Genomic DNA, 17653 nt, shown 5'->3' with positions numbered 1-17653 from the left:
CACGCACACACACTGCACACGCACACACACTGCACACACACTGCACACACACTGCACACACACACTGCACACACACTGCACACACACTGCACACACACAGAAGCGCACACACACACACGCACACGCACACGCACACACGCACGCACGCACACACACACGCACACACACACACAGTGTACACACACTGCACACACATTGTTCGGGACTGCATACAGAGCAGGATCATCCACCAGGCAGCCTAGGCTGGTGCTTGGGATCTAGTGGGTTTCAAGGAGTCCACCTGCCACCTTCTTTGACCTCTCTTCACTTCAGCTAATAGGACTCCAATAGGACAACAAGGGAGCCCAAAGTCTACCACCTTGCCTAGGACCTCGTTACATCTTAATCCATCTCTGACTGCCTCGGGTTATGCCAATAGATTTTCTGGCACTGCATTGTGCACACACCAGTGTAAACGTATCATTACAGTATAAAACTGAAAAGCCACCTGTTTGGTCTTGCATTACAATGACATAACTTACCCCTCTGTACACATCACTATGTGCTGATCTGAGACAAGCTTATGCACTTTGGGTCCTACGCGAGAAAAACGCTTTATAAATGTTTTGTTGTTGTATACGGAAATTGAATCACATTAGCAAAGTGATTTGATTGTTCAACACAACTCTCCGCAATGCCCCAGTAGGAACGTAACCCTAATGTCCTTTTAAAGAGCTCGCAAGGTAATGTTGTGGAAACCAACAACCAAAGTATTTGGGAAGTGGGTGGAAATCATAGTTCTAAAAGAAAAGCCAAGAAAACACAGATAGGATTGTAACAAGGCGAAAAACGATGTCCACTTTTACTGGTGTTACTGTTGAATTAATTCCCCCTCGCTTCCTGTGTCAGTGATACAGAGCACTTTGTTGTGAGTAGAACTTCCAGTTTGTCTTCTCTGGAGAGCAGCCAACATACTGTATATTCCTGTGAGGTTGTTACCACTAGAGTGGAGAACGGGCATATTTTGTCTGTTCTCCGCTCATTGCAAACCAGACAGTGAATGGTTCCTATGTTCACATTTAACACTCTGCAATGGAACTGTGGGATCCGTGGGAGTAAGCAGACTGCACTTCTGTACAGTTCGTGATACTCCTGGGCAGTCAGCTGCATTTGCCCCGTTGCTCGGTCCCTGTATACAGAGAAGAAGCATCTGAATCCTAATTGGGCTGCAAAAGACCAATGGGACTCCTCAGCAATAGTGGGAATTTTCATTGGTTCATGGTGAACCAATGAAAATTCTCCCTATTGCTACGGCCTAATTGACCTGTGCAGCCTATGGATAGCACCATGCTTCTGCAGGCCTACTCGAGTGGCGACGACTCGGGGGCGGGACAGGTGAGCGGCGATGATTTTGGACAACGAACACAAAATGGATGGAGCACATCGCTTTTTCATTTACGCTAGTAGGATGACAGCCTGAAGTATCTGCTAAGAAGTGACACTGTTAATAGCAGTCTATACTTTACTGGGGAAATGTGCAAACCTTTGTGAATTTCCTGTTGCCCATTTCATTCAATGATGATGTTTTAGTTGAAATGCATCTTAAAACTGTACATTACTAAACTCAACACTGAATGAATAGTGTTGAATTGATCTTTTCAGCCATTCTGGACCTCACAATAGATTTGGCAGACAGATCCACTGTTCAGTACCCCTTATCAGTTCCTCAAAATGCTCTATGTGTTGGCGAAAGCAGAGGCCAAATCTCTGTCTTGGTGGTTATGTTGTAACTTCCTCTTTGGTAAGCAGGGACATGACTATGAATCATGGGGCCCCAGTGAAACATTGAAGGGGACCCCTTGCTCTCTCAGCCCTAACCCCTATGGTGGCCCCTATTGCCTAGGGGACCATCTGCCAGGGGTGATAAACAAGTGTGGCATCATGACCCCCCCCCCCCCCATAACAAGAAAAACCACAGCAACATCTGATCTGGAGGTTGCACCCCTGTATCAGAGGGATGGAGAATAAGTAATTGGGCCCCTTTGGTTGCAGAGGCTGTTCCCCCAACAGTTATGCCCCTGCTGGCAAGTAACCCTGTCATCCAGTACCACGCTCAAACAATTCCCAGCTCTTAAATGGTAAAATATATTTCCTGATATGAGAGCTATCAAGGGCTGGAATACATCAATGGGTGACTGGAGGTGTTGACGATATTCATGCATGAGCTACAAGTTCCTCGGGTAAATGTTAATATTTACCAACAATTTAGGAGCTCAGGCAGTTGACATCAATCGTTTTGTAGCAGTTGGACACCATCCAAACATCTCTCCATCTTTGCTCCCACTCTGCACTTCTTTGCATCAGTGGCTGAGGTCTTTGTCATTTTCTCAAAGTTGACAACAGCTGCCTGAGATAGGAAATGTTTGATCAGAATAGAACCTTCGATGACAATGCATAGTTTAGTTTTATATACAAAAGAACGAAGAATAGCTCATAGGAATTGAGTAATTAGATTTCAGTTCAATGAAGTTAAATTTGTTAACAATTTTGGCAATCTAGACATCATGATGTACCTTTACTGATCCAGTCCGAGCTAAACTACCAATCGTGCATCTTAAGGCAGGTCGGAATACTCCTGTTTGCAATGCCTCAGCTTTGTGTAGCCCATTGATCTGAACTTTAGATACTAATAGCAAAAAGATAATGGTAGCACTCTTGTTCTGCAATACAGTATATCCATGTTCTATACATTATATGTTCTTTACCCTTTACACTCTAGCATATAATAGATGCAAATAGACAATATTACTGTAAAAGCATCTCAACTTCATGCCTTTTTTTCTTTTCTTTGTGTTTACTGATGCACCTTTCACAAATCATAAATACCTGAATCTGTAAAAAAAAAAAAATAAGGCTCAGAAGATAAATTACGAGACGTTCCATTTAAACATCTTTGTATAAACCCATTTAGCATTAAATGAACACCATGACCAACATGGAGATTGTTAATGTGTTTTGCACATGTCAGTATAATTGAATATGGCATGTAATTTGTTCATAGAAGTAGATTTATCTCATGTGAAAATGCCTGCTGAAGTATAAATGAGGATAGAGAAAGATGAAACCTCCACATTTATTTCCCGAAGAGGAAATACTCGTTTTTATCCATAGGTGGATTGGTAAAGTGTAACTCCGACCATGGCTTTATTTTTTCAGTTTTACTCCATTTTGGCATTTTGGAGAGAATCGCTACACACACACAAACTGTTTCCCTACCCTAAGGGCTCTGTCACGCTTACTCAGTTGCGTTGCGATGAGATTGCAATGTAACTGAAAAGTCGCACCGCACATTACTGCTGCAGTCTGATGATACAGGGAGGCATGCAGTACAATCAAAGTATGCCTCACTGCCACTGTAAAAACATGCCGGTTTCTGTGTCGGAACCAGCCACACCGCACTGCACTTGGCGAGGAAGCCCCATAGGAATATCATTGCAATGTAATGATTTTGTCCGCAACGAACTTGGTGTGAAACAGTCCTAATGTACAAAAACAATTTCCCCTCCATAACATAGTCCTGAAGAGACACTACACCCCGCCCAACTGCTGCCACCACCACCTTTCTTGTTTTTTTACTAATACCTTTTTGTTTGGTCAAGAACTCAGTCATTGTAGTTGCTAGTAGAGTCCCTAACCCCTCGGGGAAGTATCAAAGCCATTGCAACCAGAGGGTTAGCTAGAGGGGAGCAGCCACGTATGGCATGTCCCATGGACCCCTCTTACTTTAAAGAGAGATTGCAGCTGGCGGGGTCTCTGCTCTTCAGTGTTAATTGAGTTGGGGAGCAGGGAGCAGAGCAGATCAGTTCAGAGTGATTCGATGCTGGACAGCATGAAGACTGGTAAGCTTTATCTGGAGGTGTGTGCATGTGTGTGTATTTAATTAATTGAGGGACATTCTGCTGCCTGATTACACTTTTAAGGTGGGAACCATCTGCCTAATTGGTTTTTGGGGGATATGTATACACTGACCTGTTCAAAAGTGTGCACAGGGGCGGTCTGCGGGCTTCAGGCGGTAATTGTATCACGGGGAGTTCCTATGGCAAGAAGGGTCACCAAGCCTCCTCAAATCCAGTCAAATCCACACAATCTCCATAAGGAACTCGACCCTCTGCGGATTCTTATCCAACGATTACATTTATTGAAGTGTTACGGCAAGTATACACAGCATGTCACTACCAGCACAACGTTTCGGGCAAGGTGCCCTTTCTCAAGTGCTCCTTGAGAAAAGGGCACCTTGCCCGAAACGTTGTGCTGGTAGTGACATGCTGTGTATACTTGCCGTAACACTTCAATAAATGTAATCGTTGGATAAGAATCCGCAGAGGGTCGAGTTCCTTATGGAGATTGTGTGGATTACACTGACCTGTTGCCATACATTCTTACAGACCATTCTTCACTTCAACTTGGACACAACAAAATTTTAGACTACACCTTAAAATTTCTTGAGGCTGTGCCTCCCCCTTTCTTCCCCAGGCACAATTTTAGTGTTCGCTATATGTGTTTTTTCCCTAGATTTTCCTCTGATCACAACACTTGCACACCAAACATAAGCAACCCGCATTTGATTTTCCCATCGATTGCAGTGCTTTCTGCTATCATTTTGTGTCTGAACATTCTGGACAGTGGCTGGATACTGTGCTGGTTAAGGGCTCTGCCTTTGACATGTGAGACCAGGGTTCAAATCCTGGCTAGGGTCAGCACCTATTCAGTAAGAAGTCCTTGGGCAAGATTTCCTTACACTGCAGGGTGGCCCCCTGAGCGCGCCCTTTGTGGCTGTAGCTCTTGAGCCTTTTGAGTCCAACAGGAGAAAAGCGCTATACAAATGTTACGATTATTTATTATTATTTTACATATTTATGAATGTTTTTCTATTTCCTGTTCACTAACCTGACCTGTTGTCAACAGTGGACCAAACCAACCAAGCAGATGAAAGTCAGGAGTAGCCGATCTGTAACTGACCCTTGTTTTCAGAGTGGGAAGTGTTTTCTTTAGACTCCATCAATAACCACTTTATCCACCACTGCAGTATATCTAAGTCCTCTTTGACTTCATCTAAGCCATGAGGACGTAGATATACATCTTGTAGCTGAAGCACAACTGTCGTGCACAGCTGTGCTTCAGCTACAAAATGTATATCTACGTCCTAACCGTGCGTTAGGCATTGCTCCTATGCACATGCACACATCCGGCACTATTTGCTGCAGCACTAATCAGTGAACGGGAATATATGTTCCCTGAGCCGATAAGATTGATTTTTACCATTAAAAATGCTTTAATTTTCTCAGTTCATAGTGAAAAATACACACTGTAGCCTTATTTCAGAATCAAATATCCTCACCATAAATTATGACAGGAATGTAATCTTAGTCAAAGTTTTTATGATTAACAGTAGAAATAGCCAAACGAATGTGTGTGTTTTATCTACAGTAGCACTTTTTATTTTTAAACTTGAATTAGTAAAACAGAGAAATTTGTTTTTTTTCTATTTTTTTTTTTTTGTTTCATCCTTTTCCCATTAAAATGCATAGAAAACAAAATTGTTTGAAATTTTTTTTTTTTATATTGCTATTAAATAGGGACATAGCTAAAATGTCAACTGCTATGGTCTATAAGGGGAAACAAGATCTGGATGCAAAGTGGTTAAGTCGAAGATCATATATACCCATTGTAAAACATTCGCAGCCCCCCGTGGCATGCTTTTAAATAATGAACCTATGCAATGATCCTTAAGCATTAAAAATGCATAAAATACGTAAATACTATTCACCTTTTATTGAGTGGCATCACATTAGTAAATTCCCCCTGTACTGTTTAGCAGTACATATCTTCTGAGTGCATTTGCTGCTGTAACAGCTATAGGTAATTGTCTGCCACGATGCTCTCCACAGCACAGTGCTAGTAAAAAGTCCATTACCATAAACAATTACTGTAGGAATGCAAAACAAAAATTAGAGAAGCTATAAACTGTAAAATAAACTGTAAAATATTAAAATCTGAACTTGTATCCTGAAAACAATTCCACTGGTGCTCAAAATAAACACCGGCAGTGCATATCTTGATACGGCTATAAAGGAAAAACACTTAAGTGAAATGGACCAAGATACTGGGTTATTAAAAGGCAAAGCCCACCAAAAGTTAAAACCTAAGTCTAGGTAAGTAAGAGAGACATCTCTATGTACTTCAAATGATGCCTAATATTCTGCACCGCATTTCAGTGGTAGTAAAAACAGCCACATACCTATTGATATGTCACATGATCACAGTTACCCTACATTTTATTCAATCGATGTCCTCTAGTGTGTGTAGCCAACAGGAAGCACATGCATCTGCTTTAGGCAGTGAATAGGGTGGGGTGTTTAGGCTGAGAATAGAGTGGAGCATCCAGGCTGAGAATGGGATGGGGTGCTGAGGCTGTTTATGGGATGGAGTGCCTAGGCTGGGCATAGAGTGGTGCTTTCAGGCTCAGAATGGGGTGTTCAGGCTGGGAATGGTGTGGAGTGTTTAGGCTGGGAAAGGGGCAGAATGTTCAGGATCACAATGGGGTGGAGTGTTCAAGCCGTAAAAGGGGTAGAGTGTTCAGACTGGGAATGAAGTGAAGTTTTTAGGCTCAAAAGGGGTTGAAGTATTTAGAGTGGAACTTTCAAAATCAGAATGGGGATGTTCAGGCTTGAAAAGGGGGGGGGGGGATGTTCAGGTTGGCAATGGGGTGGAGTGTTCACGCTGGGAATGGGGTGGAGTGTTCAGGCTGGAGTGGTAGGCTGAAAATCCCTGAAAAGTTGCAATCAGGATTGCGATTTTGGAGAAATATTGCTGTAATTTTTCCTGATCACTCCCAATGTGCTACATGCAGCACTTTTGCCATCACTATGTGATCACAAACACTGCAATGTGCATACTCCTATGGGGTTACGCTGCACTAAGGATTTGCCATTTGCCAGCAGTCTGCAATCACAGTGCAATTGCTGCGGAATCACCCGCAGTGTGTAAGTGCTGCGTAATATGTCGGCGCTTTATAAGTACAGTAAATAAATAAATAATAGCCCTTAGGTGGTAACTGTAACAATTATGTGTCATGTTTGGCTTGCTGGCAGTCAAACTAGATGCTTTTCATAGTAGTACAAAAATATTAAATGACTATCTGCTAGTATCCTTGGGGGAGAAAAGTCACATCAGAGAATTCTTGTTCGCTTTACAGAAAGTGGTTGAGGATTGGTCGATGCCCTCCTGGCTCACAACAGGCAATGTGATGTTTTAAAATGGGGCTGACCTTCTGGTGGCGTTGCGAATGGGCTGCATAACACCTTTACCCTGCTTTTTGCACAAGCTGGCCCTGGTGGGGCAGCAGTTACTCTGCAAGTATCCCTCATTGAATGCCTGACTGAGACATGCTGCATCTGCAGACATTTCAAAACCAAGCGCCAACAGAAGCTGCTGTCACATAGGCTAATATGTGACACTGTGACTAGATGGAACGCCACCCTGCACATGCTTGCCTGTGTGTATGAGCAAAAGCTATCCATCCAGCGTTACTTGATCAGCATGATACATGGAGGTGCCAGGGACCATGGTACATCCACACAGCTGGTCTATTTTTCCAGTATCCGGTGGATGTAGGTTGAGATGCTGTACAAGATGCACATGCTGACAGCTACCAATGCAGTCTATGCCCTATCTCATGGCCTGCCACCTTCTCCTCCTGCTGTTGCAGACAGGGCCGGTTTAAGCAACAATGGGGCCCCAGGGCAAAATAAACCTGGGGGGCCCCCCAACAGATACCCCAGAGCAAAAAATGGCATTAAGGGACCTTTTTTGCAGCTGGTATAGTTAGGGTTTGAAGCCCCAATCGGTCGGAGCTCCACATTCTGACTACCCCAGCCTGCATGGGGGACAAGGGGTTAAAAAGTTTCAGGAGGGGGGACCCCACATAATTTAAAAAAAAAAATTCCCACACTCTAAACTTCAAAAAAAATTTGGGAAAATAGGGAAAAAAATCCCAGGGATCTTCATACAGCCATATTGCGGCTGTATAGCGATCCCTGGCCAAAGCGCTGTGGCTGCGTATAGACCCCCTGGAAACCCTGTCAGAAAATGTATTGCTCTTTCTTTTGATACATGGAAAATTACACTACCGTTAGGTACTAAAAGTGACATTTACCGCATTTAAAAGTATACTTTTTCCCTTCGAAACTTTAAAATCCATTTTCTCAAACTATAAGGTCTTTTTGAAAAATAGTTTTTTCCTCTTATTCCCAATGATCTCCTTAACATATCCTGCAAATTTAGGGTTTCTAGAGTTTAAGGTGGATTTGCTATTAACCATTAAAGTCCGCTGGTTTTTAAATGTGTATTTATTTCCTTTGAAACTTTAAAATCGATTTTCTCAGGAACTATAAGGTCGATTTGAAAAAATGTTTTTCCCTCTTGTAGCCACTGGGGGCCCCTATAAGCTCTGGGGCCCTGGGGCAGCTTCCTCCTTTGCCTCTATGGTAGCGCCGGCCCTGTTCGCACATGCACTCTCCATCTCAGGTCCTCCATACTCAGGCCTAATATATCAACGCTACTTCTTGACACCTCTAATGGGTGCCATTCCTTACAGATGTCATCCGAATCATGATGCCAGCTAGCAATATGGTCTCCTCTCCTGCTGTGTTGATGGCAGAGACGGCTGTTAGTGGGTTGAGTTCACAGATAGTGCCACTATTTCTTAATTTCAGGTGCACAATTGCCTTTAAAGTTAGTCTGAAGCCTAAAAAAAAAAAAAAAAAAAAACACCTAAGGAGAGGGAAGGCTCTGGGCCCTATAGAGCCTTTCCATTCCTCCTATGGTCCCAGGGTTCCAACACTGGATCTCTTGTTAGCAGTCTCGGACCGATTAGTTGGAGCCTGCTCACCTTTACCACTGCGAGAGGCTTCGGGAGCCCAAATGCTACTGAAGACAGGCCGCTCCATACTCTGCATGCACAGTACAGAGCGGCGCGTCTTTGGGAGCATTCAGGCTCCAGAAGACTGCCAAAGCCTCCCGCAGCAGAAGTGAGCAGTCTCTGACCCATTGGTTGGAGACTGCTAACAGGAGAGACAGTGGTGGAACACGGGAACAGTAGAAGGAATAGGAAGACTCCAAGCAGGGGTCCCCAACCTTTTCCGTCCCGGGGACCACTTTCTGACCGAATTTTTCTCTAGGGACCGCGGTGGTGGTGGGTGGAGGTGGTGCGGGGGCGGCAGTGCATCCTAGTGGACAGTGTTGTGTGCCAGCAGGTTGCGAGGGGGAAGGCTGGGGTGCGGCGGCATAGCTAGCATAGTTGCCCCAGTATAGGACGTTTAGTTACCCCAGTAGGGCTACTATAGTTACCCCAGTATAGCTAATATAGGGCCCAGTATGGGTAGGTAGTGCCCCAGTATAGCTAGTAAAGTGCCCAGTATAGCTAGTATAGTTCCTAGTATAGCTAGTATAGTGCCCGGTATGGGTAGGTAGTGCCTCAGTATAGCTAGTATAGTGCCCAGTATGGCTAGTATAGTGACCAGTATAGGTAGGTAGTGCCTAGTATAGTGCTCAGTATGGGTAGATAGTGCCCAGTATAGCTAGTATAGTGCCCTAGTATGGGTAGGTAGTGCCCCAGTATAGCCGCCCCATACCCCCCCCCCCCCCCCCTGCGGCCGCCGCTGCTGTTACCTTAGCCAGCGGCCGCTTCCTCTATATTCCCTTCTCCTGCCCATGTAACTGATTCACAGCAGCGGCTGCTGTGAGGAGGCAGGAAGCAGGGCAGCGGCTTCCTGTAGCGGCGATGTGTATTGCCGTTACTATGGGAACCGCTCTCTCCTGCTTCCTGCCTCATCACAGCAGTCACGGGGCGCGCTGCTGTGAATCAATTACACGGGCAGGAGAAGGGACTACAGAGGAAGCGGCCGCTGGCTAAGGTAACAGCAGCGTGGGGGGGGGGGGGGGGGCAAGAGGACAGTCCCGCGGCCCAACTGCAAACGTCCCATGGACCAGCAGTGGGCTGCGGACCCGTGGTTGGGGACCCCTGCTCTATAGAACCCAGAGCCTTCTCTCTCCTTAGGTGGGTATCTGTTTTTTTTTTCCTTTGACTTCAGACTCCCTTTAAGCTGAAGTTACCAGGTTCCTATAGAGATGCTTACCTGTGCACTATATGCAAAGTCTAAAAACACTGGTCTCTTGGATTTGTACATGCACACTGACACAGACAGTTAGTGTAAAGGTTACGGCCAGAACCCAAAGTCTGGCCACTTCGGGTTCTGTCAAACTAGAAGTGGTCGTCTCACTGCAACCAATGTGAGAAACAAATTCGTCAATTCAATTACACCGGCGGCAATGTGAGAAATGAAGCCAGCACCTCGGTTCTGGCTCCTCCCCTGCCCACCTCCTATTCAGCTCTGGCAGTCAGGGACACACACGCATGCCCGCAGGGTTGTTCATTGCGACATGGAATCCTGCCGTTTGTTCCTGTAGAGCGGGTGCTGGCAAAAGCAATGTCTACAGCCTTCCCGCTCCTTTTCCCTGCCGCGATGGACGACTCTGGGGAAATATGTGTGTCCCCCGGCTGCCAGAGCTGAATAGGAGATGAGCAGGGAAGGAGCCAGAGCCAAGGAGCTTCATTTATGCTGCGGGAATCTAATTGAATGCAATTCTTTTTTCACATTGGCTGCAGTGAGACGGCCACTTCTAGTTTTGACCGGCCAGAACTCGAAGTGGCCAGACTTCGTATTCTGGCCATAACATACAGTATATATATATAGTGTATATTAGTGTATTTATTCACTGTCAATCTCCGATGTTATATTAATCATGGCAATAAAAAAATTGCTAATCCTGTAGTTATAATATGTTTCTCCTGCTAAATCGATTGGTGCCAGTGGGGTTCTATGGCCTCTACCGTCTTCTTCCCACACCGGAGATGTTGTTTTCTTTTCGGCTTGACATCTCTCGTGTAGATCTGTAAGCCAGACAGGGGACATTGATTTTCTGCTTAATTAAGCAATTCTTTGTAGACTCCTATCAATGTTTGGGACACTATCATGCTGGAATATCTATTTTATTTAGCTAAAGCCTCCTGAAGGAAAAGGATGCAATTGACCAAAACGTCCATTTACAACCTGCAATTTATTGTTCTGTCAGGGGTAACAACACCACGAAAATTTAAATGAACAGTAAAAAAGCATCAAAAATAAATTTTACAGCTTCGAAACCATGATAAAGCTAAGACTGCATCCTTGATTCATTTCTTTTGTGTGATCTCCTGCTGAACGTTACCATCTGGACTCATCCAACCCAAAGTATCCCTGCTTATTTCTCCACTGACACAAACAGACTTACATTTACCGGTAAAATGCTAGGGTAGGTAACATAGTTAATATTCCTATTCCCATAGTTGTTTTTGTTATTTTTTTTTTTTAGTTATGCCTTCTGTATTCATTTTTCTGTGTCTACAAAGACAAAGGATTATACAACTTAAAATTGAATAAAAGATGTGCCTAAATAAACACCACAACAACCTATAGTAGAATTCTGGAAGACCAGTTGTCAAACAGATCGGGACTTAGAGGAACTGTAAGTGCAGTCTGCGGTACTCGAGTAATGTGAGCATTGCTACGGTAAAGTATATTACCTTAGCAAGGCTAAGGTACTGCAGGTTGCGCTAATATTGTTACTCGTGACACACTGCTGATGTAGTACTGGTAAAATTGCCGTGCGCTGTCTCTGCACGCCATTATTACTACTGGTTAGCACATCAGGCCCCATAATCGTTACCTAGATTCTCATGGTTTCATGTGGCATCTGCAACACACAATCCTACACTGCCTCCTACCAAATGTTAAGTGCAAGGGGTTGATGTCTGTATTTTTTTTTTATCTTTCTGCTAAGTAAATCCTTCATATTATGGAATATGTATCCATAATTATGAACTATAAACGAAGAAAAAAGCATAAATGCATCTATTCTGCAGATGTAACACTTATATTTAAAAAGAGTAGGTATAGGAACATTGATTACATTTGCCTTATACTATTTAAAGTGTGATTGTCAGCCATAAAACCAAATTCCATTTACCCACTGCTCTGCATTTTTAATGTGGTCTACATGCCGTCTGCAATGCAAACATTCCAATATAATCATAAATGTGTCAGCTGTAATGAATCTTATCTCAGTCAGCCAGGCTCTATTCTGGTACATTACAGAGGAGTGGGAAGCTTGTTATATCTTCTCCCACATTCCTGCTCCTCACTGTTTGGCTGAGGCCAGTTCAGTGTGACAGGCTGAGGCTGAGAAGGGAAATACACTTCACCCCTCTGCAGAAGCCGCTGAAATACGATCTATGCTGTGCTCACAACGCGAGCTAGATATGACAGTGCATTTTCTAGGTGGAAAAAAAAGTAAAGGAGTAAATTACATTAGAATTAACTCAGGATCAGAGGCAGTAAAGATGGAAATGCTTGGAACACTTTTTTTCTGTATACTATATAAAATTCACTGAAATCAAAACACGGACAGTACAATACATATGTAAGTAGAACAAGTATTTATCTACCGTATTTTTCGGACTATAAGATGCACTTTTTCTCCCTCAAAAGTGGGGAGAAAAAGTTACTGCATCTTATAGTCCGAATGTTACAATGTGCCTGTCCAGGCGATTGTGCCAGCGGCAGGCAGCATGATCTGGCGGTGGTCCTGTTTGTGTAGTGACGTGTAGTGTAGCTGTGGAGGGGCATCAGGGGATATTGTAATTGGTGGGGGCAGCAGAGGTAAGTGTAGCTCGGCAGTGCATCTTAGAAAGAGACATCTTGGGGGAAGGTTAAAGGTCTATAGGACACTCCTGGACCATGGACGCACCTAGATTTAGGTTTTTGTTTTTTTCCCTGATTATTGCCCTCTAAACTTAGGTGCGTCTTATAGTCCGAAGCGTCTTATAGTCCGAAAAATACGGTACTTATATATGTGTGTTTTTTTCCTGGAATAGTATGGCTGTCCCTGCCTCTTTAACTACTTGAATAACTTACTTGTGCTGTTGGCAACTGCATTATTTTTATTCTTTCTAAACTTTCTTGCTTTATATTCAAAATTGCAATCAATTAATTTTTTTGTGCAGCATAACTGGATTAATTAAAAATTCACAACATAATCAATGGCTTTGTGAATGCCCATAACTTGTACCTTTGAGGCTACTGGCATGAGCAGACTTTTACAGTTAATTAGAAAAAAAAATCTAAGTTTTAGTACCTAATGGGTTTTTTCAGACTAATATCCATAAATGTTTCTCTGTACATTAATGATTCTGTAATAGCAAACTGTGCCTAAGGAAAGCTACACTGCATTGAATCCCCAGCATGGCATCTAAGAGGTAATGTGGTCCCTTACCAGTCCTTTCTCTTGCAGCACATTCAGAGGCTATTACCTTGTGTCTTTTATACTGTATCTGTGAAAGGTTGAACACGAAGGGCATCTCATTCCAAGCTGTAGTCTTCAAACAGATCCAAACTCATCTCAGGGTCATCCTAAACTTCCTTCAGTTTTGGCTTGGTTCATTGTTTTCCAATTAGAGCCTCTCTGTCTGCTTGTCACTTTATATTTATATCTACCTTATTGCCTCTGATATGCTGCTTTCTTCAATATTCTGGCTTACTGGAGGTGTATCTAGAGCTATATGTGTGTAATGCCTCTCATGTACTCACTGACCTTTAAAGTGATAGCACTATATCATCTGCTATTCGTACATCACGGGCTGTGCATTAAGCTTGTCGTGTGACTCTTGTCTATTTCTCACTTTATCTATGTGATGCATTATTATGTATCATGTAGAAAATATAGTATTAAATACAATTTCCTGTCATTTGCCCTCGTTATCCAATGTGTGTTTGCCACATTTTGTTTTTTAGTTACCTACTATCTTAAAGTAAGCCTGATATGAATAAATAAAAAGGTTTTGTACATACCTGGGGCTTCGTCCTCTCCCCTTCAGGCTGATCAGTCCCTTCCCGTCCTCCTCCGCCACCTGGATCCTCTGCTAGGCGGCCCGGTATCTTTGCAAGTCACGGCGTACTTTGATTGCACTGCCTGACTGCACATGCGCAAAAAGTCACGCTCCCATTGCCAGGAGAGTTCTGAAGGAGCGTGACAGCACAGAGGAGCACGCACAGCCGGACTGTGCCTGTGCCGACTGGCGAAGATACCGGTCCGCCTAGCGGAGGATCCAGGCAGCGAAGGAGGACAGTGAGGGACTGATCAGCCTGAAGGGGGTAGGAGGAAGCCCCAGGTATATCCGGTGCCCTTTAAGTGCTCTTGAACACCAAAAATTGCAAACACGTTTTGCATTTCACATTTTTCACTATGTTGGCCTCAATCAAAACGCGGTAGAAATGCAGCAGAATTACGATTGCCTTTTTAGAAAATCGTGAACGCATTCAGTGTGAATGCATTACCACGATTCCCTATTGTAAGTTTACTGCACATGCGTTTGGAAAATTGCAAGCCATTTAAAAAACAAAACGGAACGCAGCTGTTGTGAAAGGGCCCTTAATCAAATCCAAGCCAAATAAAAAAAACAAAACAAAACGCTAGACATCAGTTATGCTTGATAATCTAACTTTGTATTACTATTGCAAAGTGCTAAAATGTTTTTCTTTAGATAAAGCGTGTATGAGTTAACACATGAAAAATGCTTAGTGTATAAGGTCCATGGGATTGATGCATTATCTCTGGCCAGTAAGGATGCAATTACCTGTTAATGTTGATTGATACATATTTAATTTATTATAATATGAGATTTACATCCCATTTAAGCTGCAGCAGTAAGGCTCTGCACCGCTCGTTGTCTGAAATAGTTGCATGCAGAACCGGATCAACGCCAAGGCAAACCTATGCAGTTCCCTAGGGCCTGGAGAAAGTTTAGGGGCCTAGTGGATGCTAGCCTCCACCAATTCTTACTAAAAAGTCAGGTGACCATCAGCAGTATGCAAACACTGCTATCTTGCTTAGGGACCCATTTTATATTAATTCTTTTTTGGTTTTATGAGCCTGTTGACTTCATTGTCATTATTGGGGAAAAGCAGCTTGTTGTGCTGCGTGAGGTGTCTGATAGTGAGTGAGGAGGGAGGGGCAGGAGAGCAGCAGTGTTTCATTTGACTTGCACAGCAGAAGGGAGGAGGTGCTGCCCTGGCTGAGGAGGAATGGAGTGGCTGAAGGTGAGCAGTTTGTGTGTCACACAGAACGAGCCACAGTGCTATTCTGTTGAGCTGCAGGTCAAGTGAGAAGAAAATTAAATGAAGCATAGTGAATTGTTGGGTACTGTGCGATCATTCCAAATTGGGGGGGGGGGGGGGGGGGGGCATCCTCACATGTTTGCCTCAGGCAGCAAAAAGTCTAGAACCGGCCCTGAAAGCATACAAAAGTTGTTTTTTCCCCAGTAGAACAATACTAATCCCTGCCTGGGGTTAGTTAAAACCAACAAACTTATGGCTATTGGGCACAAAAATCCATGTGACCTGGAGGAGATGTTTAGTAAATCAAGGGTAGGGATTTGTCATACTGTCAGATTGTTCTGGCAATAAAGTGATAAGCAGCCTGCCCCTGGTTTATAAGTACAGAGGTCTACTGCCAGACCTGTTGCTAACCATGGACCAGTAGTGTAAAAAGTATTAAACAATCTATTCGCGAGCTGAATGAATGGAGGATTCCAGATGGTCATTCTAGACCCCTTTATTCCAGTTTTCATTGTGCTGGTTTTGATAAATGGGACCCACTTTCCTTTATTGTACCAGTTTATACCATAATGGTGAAGATAAGTAGTAAATTGGACTTCTGCAATATGGAGGAGTCAGTGGCTATATTAGTAAAATGTACTATAGAAACCACAGAAAATCATAGCCATACACTAGCAAAACATAAGACATAGCGCTAGCCAACGCCTGCTAAAGGCATCTTTTAAAATCGTATACATTTCCTGAAATTAAGGTTGGCATTCTTCCCTGCTTTCAATGATAATGTGCTCTTCTTGATTAACATTATAGGAAAATGTATCTTTAAAGAGGAACTGTAATGTAGTAGAATGTAAAACATTATTCAGGATACCCAATTTTACGCTAATTATCCTGGTATGACCTCTTTCAGACGACGCTAATTTAACCCTAAGCCCTGTTTGTGAGCTGTTATCCTTGTCAGGGCACAGATTTCACTCACCGCCGCCATGCGTTCACGCCGCTCTTGCCACTTCCGCCAATCACAGTGCTTTCTCTCTCGCCACAGCCCACCCGCCTTGCTGTCGGTATGACAGCAAAGCTCTGTGAGCCGGTCATGAGCCGATTTCATTGGCTACTGACCCCCTGGTCACTGTACTGAAATTGGCTACTGACTGGCTCACAGAGCTCTGCCGTCATAGCGACGGCAGAGCGAGTGAGCTTGGGCGATGGGCGAGCAGCGTGAATAGGGACAGAGTTTATTCCGTGCGGCGTGACATCGGTTTTTGGTATCAGTGGTCTCGGGTACCTAAGGGTCCAGAGACCGCTGGTACTACAGAAATGGTTAAGCATCGGAAACACTTCCTATATCTTTATGTTGCTGTCTATTTGTATGCAACCCCACCGTCAGAGCCAGAACAAGGTCCTCCAGCACCCAAGGCTGAGACAAAAAATTGCACCCCTCCATCTCTCCCACCCCAGCTGTCACTCACTGATTGCTGTTAGACTAAGAGGCGCCCCAGGGCCCCCAACCTCTGCCAACATCTTCATCTCCAGTTATCTGGCTTGCAGTCACTGCCATGTATCCTCTTTTCTTATTTCTCTGTGCTTCAAACACAATAGGGGAATGATAGCTGAGTGAGTTGTGCCACCCCCTCCTACACTGCGCTGGGAGGCTGGAACCTCTCTCGCCTCTGCCACGGCCCTGCCCACCCTTTTAGTGATGCTCAGGCTAGACTATTTAGTCATGCACCCCACTACCCCAGAGCACTCTGGGAGACCAGGTGTTGTTTCTGCTTACTTCACAACAAACATACATTCCACAGTGCTGCACCTTGCCTGTAGTAAAGATGCCGCTGTGATAAATGTAATAATATAAATCAGGGCGAGGAAAGATTTTACAATATTCACTAAATAATTTATGAAGCAATATTGTAAAAAAAATTAGCAATTTTATTCATTGTAATATTCAGTAAAGTTCCTCTTTAAGCTTTACCAGGCCAAGTCGGAGGCTGTTTCATCCATATAATGTGAACGGATCATGTTTTGCTTGCTTTGACTTAAAGTTCTTCAAAAGCTATTTGATGTCATTCGGCATAACAAAGCTCCGGCGTTCACAGGCCATTTTCCCCTTCATCTGGCTGTACATTGAGGTAATTGTGTACACAGATGATGATGCCACCTGAGAGAGCGCTATGGATCTGATCAGGTGCTGCTTATTGCTGATTATGATTACGCATATGCTCAAAATATTTCCCATGTCTTCAGATTACATTTAGTGGGATTTGTATTCAGGTCAAACCATCTCAGCTTAATACAAATATTTCCAGATGCCCTGGATGCTTATTTTCAGACTTTAAAGGGCTCTTTATATTATCCAGATACAATGATAATAATGCAGAACTCCTGGCCACTGTTACAGTATACAG

The 17653-nt window shown here is 43.7% G+C and overlaps 1 protein-coding gene across 5 annotated transcripts in view; it reads left to right on the top strand.

The window, feature by feature from the left end:
• The window catches only part of MACROD2 (mono-ADP ribosylhydrolase 2), a 3010403-nt gene that overhangs the window by 2713714 nt on the left and 279036 nt on the right, over nt 1-17653 (top strand). The window lies entirely within an intron of this gene.

Source organism: Hyperolius riggenbachi, chromosome 4 (assembly GCF_040937935.1).
Source record: "Hyperolius riggenbachi isolate aHypRig1 chromosome 4, aHypRig1.pri, whole genome shotgun sequence".
Lineage (NCBI taxonomy): Eukaryota > Metazoa > Chordata > Amphibia > Anura > Hyperoliidae > Hyperolius > Hyperolius riggenbachi.
This window is presented reverse-complemented; position numbering and strand designations above follow the sequence as displayed.